General features: G+C 43.1%; 1 long non-coding RNA gene across 1 annotated transcript in view; it reads left to right on the forward strand.

Annotated features, from left to right (window-relative positions):
• LOC114618626 overlaps window positions 1–6300 on the forward strand; it is a 20564-nt gene extending 14264 nt beyond the window's left edge. Inside the window, exon 2 of the long non-coding RNA XR_003710979.1 lies at window positions 5810–6300. This is a non-coding gene — a long non-coding RNA (uncharacterized LOC114618626). The remainder of the gene's footprint in view (window positions 1–5809) is intronic.
• The last annotated feature ends 4952 nt before the right edge of the window (window positions 6301–11252 follow it).

Here is an 11252-nt window from a genome sequence, read left to right on the forward strand (position 1 = left end):
GACAGGCCGAGAGGCCATGCGGCTCCTATCTCCCGTTTTCCTTTGCTTTCGATTTCGCGGCGGCAACCGCTCATCTGGCTGGTATCTTTCCTCCTCATCTGTTTCTTCGTCTAAGTCCTCCACCTCGGAGGAAGTTAGCTCCTCCGACTCAGAGCCACCAAGCCCCAAAACCTCCGGCTCCTTTACCGGATAAAGAGATGTTCTTTTGGAGGCTTCTCTTTCCTTCGTGTTCAACTCACCCAAGGGCGTACTTTCCCTTACCTCTCGCTTCCGTGGACTGAGTTTCTTGGGAAGGGTCTGTTTACTTAGGCATGCCTTCTGAGCTTCCTTTTTTCCCTGAACTCCTAAGCGCTTCTTTCCCTCTGTTTCTGACTTGTGGCCCTGTAATTTCGTCTAGCACTCCCTGGCCCGCCGCTACAGTCGAGCGGCTTTTCTCATCCTGCAAAACCAGAAGGAAGAGAACAAGCACCGCCTGGGGAGGGAGACGAAATAGACCAAGGCCAAACATGCCTCTCAGAGCTTTACCTTGCCCTGCGGTTCTGAACCCTTCCCGTAAACGGGGGTCTTCTCAGTGTCGGCGATGGTGAATTTTCCTGGGTTTCAGCACCACTTGTGACCCGCGCCCACCTCGCCAGCAAGGAAGACACGGCAACACACCAGGATCCTTCTGCAGCAAATGTTTATTCCAAATGAAAATTGAGGAAGACCCCAGGCCCAGAAAAGGAACTGCTTATATACCCTTAGAGCGGCGTGTTCATTTCTGATTGGCTGCTTACTCATTGCCCGCCAAAACGCCCTGGGATGGGCTTTGACTTTGGCGCGCTTTTACCATAGCACATGCGCGGTTTACTTGTTTACTTGGAGGAGCACCGGATGCCAGCACCATCTTGCAATGGCGAATTCTGTCAGCACAAGCCTCGGCTTCCTACATATTATCTCTACCATGATATTTTTGTTTTAAAAGTCGATAATTGAATAAATATGTCTGCTAAAGAAAATTTGAAATTTACTCTGAGGCTCAGTAGCTTAAGAATGTCTGTTCTAACTGTATAGGCGTTCCCTGAGATACAGACTTTGGATGTGGTTAATTCTGGTGTGTAGTGATATTTATTTTTATATTCCATTTACCTCTATGTATTCTTCTTTCATTCATCACATTCTGACTGAGTTTACTCTCCTTCCTCTTTTCCCAGGACCCTTTCCCCACCTCCCCTCTCTCTGAAATCTACTTTTCCTTCAGTTTCCTCAGAAAAGGTCAGGCCTACCTCAGATATCAAGTTACAATAAGACTAGGCACTTCTCCTTATACTAACGCTGGGCAAGGCAAGCCAGTATGAGGAAAATGATCCAAAAATCAGGAAAAAAAGTCAGAGACAGCCTTCTCACACAGGGTTAGAAGTTCCACAAGAATACCAAGCTATAAAACAATAACTTGTATGGAGATGTGTTAGGTCATGCCTGTACATGCTCCATGATTGTTGGTTCCGACTCTGTGAACCCCTGTAAGACCTGAGTAATTGATTCTGTGAGTTTTCTTCTGGGGACCTTCACCTTCCTGGATCATACAATCATTCCTCACTCTTTTCCACCAGATCTACCAAGATTTGCATAATGTTTGATTGTGGGCCTCTGCATCTGTTTCCATCAGTTGCTGACTGGGGCCTCTCTGATGACGATAATGCTAGGCTCCTGTCTGCAAGTACAGCAGAGCATCATTAGAAGTCTCAGGGGTGGACTCCCTCTCATGCAATGGGTCTCAAGCTGGTCCAGACATGGGTTGTCCACTCCCTCAATTTCTGCTCCATCTTTCCCCCAGCATATCTTGTAGGCAAAACAAATTGTATACCAAAGGCTTTGTGGCTGAGATGGTATCCCAATCTCTCCATTAGAAGTCTTGGTTGGCTACAGGAGATGTTCTAGAACTTTCAAGTGCGCTTTGGAATCACTAATATGAAATCTCTTCAGTTTCTTTATGAAGGCACTTAGTGCTATGACCTTTCCTCTTAGCACCACTTTCTTTGACGCCCAGAAGTGTGTGAATGTTGTGCATTCATTTTCATTGAGTTCTAAAAACTCAATGAAGTAAATTTCTTTATTTTTGCCTCGATCCAGTGTTCATTCTATAGAGAGTTGTTCAGTTTTCTTGAATTTTTAGGCTTTCTGTTGTTTCTGTTTTTGTTAAAAACTGGCTTTAGTCTATGGTGGTCTGATAGGACAAAGGGTGTAACTTCATTTTTCTTGTATCTGTTGAGATTTTCTATGTGACTTAGTATGTGGACACTTTTGGTTCCATAAATTGCCGAGAAGAAGGTATGTTCACTTTTGTTTGGGTGAAATGTTCTGTAATTATTTGTTAGGTCCATTGAGTTCATAACATCTGTCACCTCCATAATTCCTCTGTATAGTTTAGAACTGTCCATTGGTGAGACTGGAGTGTTGAAGTCTCCCACTATTAACACGTGAGGTTCATTTTGCGATTTAAGCTTTAGTCGTGTTTCTTTTCCAAATGTGTGCGCCTTTGCATTTGGAGCATGGATGGTAAGGATCGAAATGCCAACATCTGTTAGCCTGTGTCTTCTTATTGGAGAATTTAGTCCATTGATATTTAGAGATAGTAATGAACAATGATTGCTAGTTCCTGTGATTTTGTTGTCTGCAGCAGCAGTGGCAGCGGTGGTGGTGGTGGGGTGTGTGTGTGTGTATGTGTGTGTGTGCGTTTGTGTGTATGCATGTGTGTGCGTGTTTTTCCTATCTTATATTTTCCGGGTGTGAGATTATTTCCTGCTTTTTCATGGGTGTAGTTAATCTCCTGGGGTTTGCGAGGTTTTTTATGATAATATCTTCTGTAACACTGGTTTCTGGATAAATATTGTTTAAAGTTGACTTAGTAATGCAATAGCTTGTATTTTTCATCTATAGTGACTGAAAGTTTTGGTGTCTATGCTGGTATCTATGGTCTCCTAGAGTTTTCAAAATATCTATCCCTTCTGAATCAGGACAGAAGTGTAAATACAAAAAGACAAAGAGTAAAAAGCCTCCTACAGCCATGCCATGAGGTTTCATAAAGGAAAGTTGATACAAGGTGTGTGGAGCCCGCACTCATACTTCCTCCCCTCATTGTCCTACACGTTTATGCTAAATGTTGCTTTGAGTTTGCAGCAGTGAAATGACACACCTAGTGTCTGTGGCATGTGAGCCACCCCAGGGCCCTCTCATTACACAATGGCTTGGAAACTTGCTACACAGAACTCAGAAAGAAACTAAATGTGACTCCTCCTATGTTTAGGTTAAGTTCTGGTGTGTGGTTTGAATATCATCTTCGTTTTTTTCCACAGTGGAACAACTATTAAACACAGCCATCCCTATGTCCTTTGAGTCTCCCACTAGAGTTCTTATAAGTGTTTTCAGGAAATCGCTGGTGTGCCACTGTTCTTCAGGTGCAGCTGTGACCTGTGACTGTGAACTGATATGTTTGTCTTCCTCTTTTGGATACAATTTTGTGCTATACATGTTTACATGATAAAATCTCCCAAAGAGAGTTTATTCAAGTTGATTATATGAAAACAGGAGCCTAAGTGAGTTTTCTTCTGCTTTCAACTCATGGCACATTAACAAATGTCACACATTGGTTATTATAGAGTTGATTTTGTACAACTTCGACCTAACACAAATCTCATACAGACAATGTTACCAGGTGACTAACCTGTGTCTTAAAGGCAGGAACCCATTAAATACAGAGGATCCTCTGCAGCTGTCATTACATGTGGTTGTAAGCTACTTGTGGGTGCTGGCATTAATTAACTCCTGGTCCTCTGTGAGGGTAGCCAGATTCTTCAACTACAGCTGGCCAGACCACAGACTCTTAGCACTAATGGCTTGGTTAGGTCTTTGCTTTCCTCTGAAACTTGACAAGCCAGGCCTCTATCAACTGCCCACAATACATCATGAGGTCTGAGGCAGGCATACCCTCTAATCCTGTACCAATTTCTGTCCTAGGTAAGGTTACTATTGCTATGATGATACACCATGAGGAAAAAGAGTTTGTGATGAAAAGGTTTGTTTGGCTTAGAGTTGTACATCTTAGTCTATGAACCCTTAGCAGAAACTGAATCAGAGGCCATAGAGGGGTGCTGCTTAATGTTTATGCCCTATGACTTCCTCAGTCTGCCTTCATGTTGAACCTAGAACCACCAGCCCAAGGGTGGCCTCACCCACAGTGGGTAGGGCCCTCCCATGTCAATCATTAAACTAGTAAATGCCATGTAGAGTTGCCTGCACTCCAGTGTCATGGAAGCCCCCTCCACTCATAACTCCATCGTGTGTGAAGTTGACATCTAAGTAGCCAGCATACTCTCAGAGCTGACGTGCAGTCAGTTTCAGGTTGCAGTGTCCAGACTATGTCTTCAGTGTTGATCTGGGAAAACTATCTGTGCAGTTTCTCTGCAGTGAAGCTGAGTTTTAGCCCCATGGGTCAGGACATTTCTTCTCTTACAATGCCCAGAAAGGAGGCATGACTTGTGAGTAACGGTGGAGATTCTGAGTCTGACACTCTAATGAACACTTTCAGGCTCAGTGTTGTGTCTCAGGTAGGACTAACCCTGTCTCATAGCCATAGTGCCTTCTAATTCACCCTATGAAGTATTCTCAAAAACTGGCTAGATCTGATGTTCAGTCTTTCCAAAGAAAACACTTATTTCCTTTGTAACACAATTTTTCTTTTAGATTCATTCTCACACTGAGAGCACTGTCTTGCTGATGTCACATCAGCTGTATCCTCAGTCACACCTCTCTGGTGATGATTCAAGAAAGGATTCTGTGATTCTTATAGCTAAACCTTCATGACTGTGTGACAGGATCCTCAGGTGTGAGAGTCCTGCCCTGTGACCCCAGCTGATCCTCCCACTAAACCCTGCGCAAACTCTGGATTCTCTGCCACCATCCCCCCTCTGCTTGACTCTTCTGTCCAGTCTCCCACCCTGTGACCTCCCTTGTTTTTCTCCCTCCCCTCTCAGCCTCAGCCTGCAGGCCCCTCTCACATAATCCTTCAGCTGCCTAGATGTGGGCTTTCCCTCACCCTTGCTGAAGAACAATGAACTGTACCACTGGGGAACAACCAGAAGTTGCCCCCTGCCCCCTAAAACATTTCCTCATGCTACAGAAGCTTTTTTCTCTAACCTAAGTTACCCTAAGAGGCTTTATTTTTTAGTCCTTGACTTCACTGGGCACCTCTCAAGGTTCTGCATGAGCTCTGTACCTGAGACACCTTTGTGTCCAGTAAGGGTGTGCTTTAGTGAAAACTAGTTGTGGTGTATGTTCTTCGGGTTTCCTATTAGAGTGCTGAGCTTTGCTTCTGTTGGCCTTTCTGCTTGGATGGGAGAGTGTCCTCAGACTCAGAAGCCCAGGAACCACACAGCTCTGAAGGGAGAAGATACTCTTAATGGAAAGGTATCCTGAGACAGGGGAGCTCAGGAACCACACAGCCCCGAGAGGAAGCCTCCTCAGCAGAGGCAGTGCAGCTCCCAGGGGAGGAGATTCCCCACTGAGCTGAGGAGCCTCAGTGAAGTGGAAACTAAAGGGTTCTTTGAAAAGTCGACATTGTTAGATGCTGTTTTGCTGTGGCAAACACATGAAGGAGTAGAGTGTCCAGAAGTGGACAGAGATGAAAGACTAAGACAGACTCATGAAGGAACGTTTCACTAAAACAGACACAGGAGAGAGGATGCTCTGCTATACCAAACACGTGACAGGTCACGTGATAAAAGATTCTTTACTAACAACACACATGTATGATCTGCCTTCCATTGCATAGTTGAGCTCCATTTGGTCAGCACTCTGCAGACTCACGCTGATTAGAAGCATGTCCTAAGACAAGACTCATGCTGAATCAAGACCCGTGCTGGAACAAGAAACATAGAGGAGATGTGACAGAGTGAAGGAGACAGCACTTGGCTTGCTGGGACAGATAGCTGTGCAATGCTTCGGTCTCGCAACTTCACTGATCTCTTCCCTGAGAGGCACTGCCAAGAAGTATTCCTGGTGTCCTTCCAGGTCCCTCCTGCTGACTTGAGCCAAGGCTGGGGCCTGGCTGTCTCTGCTTAGTTGTGCCACCGCTGCTGACTCCTAGACTGCTGATGTATCTGTGAAGTGTTTGTGGGTGGATCAAGCTGCTGCTGCTGCTGCTGATCTATGAGATCCAGACAACAGAGGTGTCTGCTTCCCTGTATCCTTTCTTTCTCACTACCTCTGGTAGGTGGTGGGCTACAAGAGACATTAAAAATGTTTAAGAAGCATCATTTAAAATAAAGCTTTAAAAACATTAAAGTTACATTCAGGAGCCTCAGCCCGCTCCTTCTCTTCACCCCTTGCCTTCTTTCCTTCATGGATTCTTGCTACCTTCTGACGATAGCATCACACCAGGCAGCAACTTTCATAAAAGAGATTTATTAGGAGGGTCTAGTGTATGGGGGTACAAATCCAGGAGTGGCTGCCTCTGCTCCTGGACAGAGTTATCATCCGGGTTGGACCAAGGGAAGGGCTTATGTATGGTTTCTTGGGGACAGAGATTCCTAGGTTGGAGGTATCCAGGGTGAAGATTGGTGGGATTTCAAGTTCTGAATTTGGGATGCTTAGGGATTGATGGGTTTTCATGTATGAGAATTGATGGGTTTCTGTGGGAGATTTAGGTATTCATCGATTTTCCTATTCAGAAATTGTTGGCTTTTATTCTGATTTTTCACCTAAAATGAGCATAATCTGGGTATGGTCTTGTTGAGGGGCCAGAGATGACTTTTATGACCCTTATCAAGACTGCCCTTAAGACAGTTAGTGACATCGGGGAGACATCTGACTGCTGGAGCTCCTGGGAGGGAGACATGAGCACTTTCCTGCCTTAAAGGCTTACAAAGTATACAAAGTATTACAAAGTTTAAAATGTATACAAAGCTTACAAAGAGAGTGTACCCCAGGGAAAGCCTTCCCCTCCACTGGGGTAGCAAAATAGACAACAACTTCCATGTCTTAAAGAAAGAACCCTTCTTTCAAAGGGTAAGAGACACTTTATTCTGGAGGCAAAATGACCATGGCCGGCTACCAGAGTGACCACACATTTAGGTTACACAGATTTTTATGTGGTATTTCTCTGTTTATGAACTTTTTGTATTGAAGAAACAAAGAAAGTCATAAATCAATAATCTTTCAAATAAATCTATAGAGACATCACGAAGATACATCCTATCAATTTTGGCGAATCTCAACTCTGGGCCAGATGGTATCTCATAAAATTCTTAGCTTTTGGGTTGGGTCTCTTCATGCATTTTGTGGACATATCTAATAGTCACAAAAATGCTAGGTCACAAAAAGACATAGGCAATAAATGGTTCCTAAGGGGACCAAAGATGATCCAAGAAAATACGTCTGGGGACCTGTGGCATTCCAGCTTCTCCATCACATCTCCATTGGCTTGCACAGCCAATTAGCTTTTGTGGGTACATGTCTTTCTAGGAACTCCTATTGTTCACATATTCAGGTTTCTCTGTCTTTTTGTGTCCTGGCCCAGTTGTTTGCCTGTGTATTTGATTTGCTATAACTGTTTTCCACCTACAGAGAGATGCAATGTGGTATCTTTACATGATAATGTCCCTCAAAGGGTTTAACTTAAATTGGCTGATAAGTAAGTAAGAGAATATTCAAACTTATTTCAAACTTCCTTTAATTCATAAGATACAAGCAATTCTAACACACTGGAATATTTTAAACTTTTGAAGGAAATATCAGCATTATACAAACAATGTCACTAGGTTTTGAACCTAGGTGTGGAAAAGCACATTAAGTTATGACAAGTAACACTTGATCATATTGTGCATCTAAGCCCAATTTGTAAAAGTCAACACATGAGGAGGTTTGCTGTGTTCAGGGTTTTATACATCTAGGAAAACAAAAAGTCTAAATTACACTATCAACTTAACAAAGAAAGGAAGTAGGCCCTATCCCCCAACAAACCCCCTCCCCCAAATCCTAATGTCAGTACACATTTCTGGTGTCCTTTTCTTCTCTAAAATATAGGCTGATCTCTTCTTAAATTTTATGGGCCCATGACACTATGAGAGCTCAGCATCTCCAGACAGGGCTTACTTCTTGGTAAGAAAGATTTGTAAGATAAAGTAATTTCACTCTAAAGGGTTTCTAAAGGACTTTAAAAAAGCAATAGGTTCTGTAGGTTTGAGGCTGTTAATTTAAAACTGTATGGTATAAAAATTAAAACTTGTTTAATTATATTTGTAGCTTGTCAAGATTATTGCTTGTAATTTCTTCTGAGTTTATCAAGCATTCAACTTCATAACAATGGAGTCTTGTCAAGTTAAGATTGACTTAGAATCTGTTTTGGTCCATTTCATTCATCAGAAGTGTCTAAACTTTTGATGTTGTGACACAAGGTGTCCTAATTCAGACTGAGGACCATACAATCTACTTCAAAAAATATTTTTGCAAAACTGCCTCAATATATTTTTAAGAAGTTTCAGCATTTGGTTTGGCCACATTCATAGGTGTCTTGGGGTGTGAGTTGGTCACTCATGAAATCTATGTAACAGACTAAAACCACTATTTGTTCTTCAAGTCTAGTTAACTGACTTTCTGAGTTTTCAATAGCTATGACTAGAGGCCTAAAGCAATGAAGACCAAGGGCTGTCTGACAGCCAGGATTTTCACCTTCACCTGCAGGATGGCCGTGTCCCAGCATGGAGGACAGTGGGATAGCTCTAAAAGGATATGACAGCTTCAGAGAGGATGTGGAGACCCCAGAGTTTGAGCTTTGGGTCATTTCACAGAGAAATACCCTTGTCCAGAATAGGATTAGTGGAGGAAAACTAAAGGCAAGTGTTTCCTGAAACTCTCCTACATGCCTGAAATTAACCACTAAGGAGATACAACTGCCAACAACACAAAGAAGGTGAGACCATCTACATGGTCTTAAAGACCCGCCGAAAAATATAGCTACAAATAATATAAACTTTAAAATCTGCCAGCTGCAACCAGGATTCCCATCAGGACCTGGTTCACCTGAAAGAACTGAAGTTTCTAACTCATACCACATTTTAATTAATCCTCATCTATGGCCCTGAATTATTCCCAGTTCTAAGCTCACCAACCCCTTTGATGTCTGCACAATAGACTTTTCCTCCACAGCCACCTCTCCCTAGATGAAGAGACCCTTGTGCGTCAGTAGTGGTTGAGACTGATGCTCAAGCCTGTCACTGAATACTACAAGTACAGCTCACACTCTGACCCCACATTTGCAGGACATTCTCCAGTTATTAACCAGGCTCTTCAGTTTCCCTTAAATTTGTTCCATAAGATGCGAGGCCATGGGAGATGTCAGAAGCAGCTCCTGTCAGGTTTTGCTCATCCCTCCTACTGTAGTCATGGTAAGGCCTGCCACTGTGGAATCACCTGAGGGAAGAGCTCTCTACCAGTGAAGACTCCTGGGAGCACTGTGGAGACATTTACTCATTCTTTCAGTGACAGTTCATTGTGCCTGCTCACAACCTACTTCTGGTTTAAATCTGTGGTATCTTTGGCTGGTCTCTCTTAATCCCCCAGTACGATTTCTATCTTCTAGACTAGAAGCCACTGAGATAGAGATAGCGTTGTGGCAGGGCTATCCGTCACTACCATCTACTCCAATGCCTATCTGTCAGCACTGCAGACCACGTGACCTCTGAGTGATGTCAGAGTCTGGCCTCCAACCTCATGCTACAACTGTCCTTTTCTTCTCTAAAATGTAGGCCGATCTCTTCTTAAGTTTTATGGTCCCACGACCCTGTGAGAGCTCAGCATCCCCAGACAGGGCTCTCAATACCCCATTCTCAGCAACAGAGACATTCCAAAAGGAGGCGTCTGCATCGCGTATCCATGACATGATCTGCCCATCTTTCAGGACCGCAATTCAGACTCAAAGAATCCCCCCTCGAAAATGAAATCAAACATTGTCTTTTAATAACCAGAGTCTAATGCTTAGAGTCTGACTCAGTTCCTCCTGATTCCTGACACAATTAGAAGGTGAATCTTACCCACCTCTGGAATCAGAGGTCAATGGTTGAACAATGGTTCTATAAAACTTATTATCTAAGAAGACATGACCTGTTCCCTTCTTATCTATTCAAATACAAACATTAAAATGGCCCAAAAGACTCAGGTAATATCTCATAACTAGTATTAAAACCCCATTTCCTCTCAGGAATATTGCCTCTGGAGAAGTCACTAGCTGTGTTTTGGTCCACAGTTTTTATCTTTTTCCTGTGTATATACACACGTGTGTAAGCTTGTTCATATACTCATAGTATGCAGACTACCTTTGGATGTCACGCCTCAGGACACCATGTGCACTGTGTCTTAAGCTAGTCTGTACTGAAACTCACCAATTGAACTACTCTGGCTGAGGAGGAAGCCCCAGAGATGCACTTGTCTCTCTCTGCCCCTACACTGGGATAACAAGCATGTGCCACCACAGTGTGCATGGGTTCTGAGGAGGGAACTCAGGTCCTTGTGCTTGTAACAGGTCCTGAGCTTATTACTGAGCTGTCTCGTTGTCCCTTATTCCTCACTAAAATCTTTATATCATTTTCAGTGACTGAATGTAACATGTCTATGCTTGTGCCAGGCCCCTTTGTAGTTCCTGGCATGTCAGTGTCATCTAGTCTAAGAATGTTACTATTATCTGTGGTACTCAGGGTCCTTATAGGCAATCTTTTCTTAGTCTGTTACTCATGTTTCTTACACAAGCTATCAATTTTCTTCATTTTCTTTCACACACCATAATTGATAATATACTATAATTTTATAACCATCTTATATACAAATGATGTGTGATCTGAGGTTTGCTCTCTTCTCTTCCTGCTATACTATTTATTTTTCCTCATCCACTCACCATAAGAGGCTGATGGAAGGCTCCCCTGTTCCTAACACCATGGTCAGATTTCACCCTGAAGTTTGTGAGCCAGGCACTGGGTGAATGGAGCAACCTTAGTCTCTGTTGACCAGGGTTTTGTAGGAATGCTAAATTTTCCTTCTATCACTAGACATTGCATTTTTTGAACAAAAATTGTATATTTCCATTTCTTTGCCAATGGCCTGTTTACTCACTGGATGGTTATAATATTGTGAATGAAATCTTGAGTGAGTGAGCTATGCCAGGAAAACAGCTGCTCACATGTGTGTCTTAATTTACCAGCTCCATCCAATGCATGGGCTGTGTT

Source organism: Grammomys surdaster, unplaced genomic scaffold (assembly GCF_004785775.1).
Source record: "Grammomys surdaster isolate TR1022 unplaced genomic scaffold, NIH_TR_1.0 143, whole genome shotgun sequence".
NCBI classification, from domain to species: Eukaryota; Metazoa; Chordata; class Mammalia; order Rodentia; family Muridae; genus Grammomys; species Grammomys surdaster.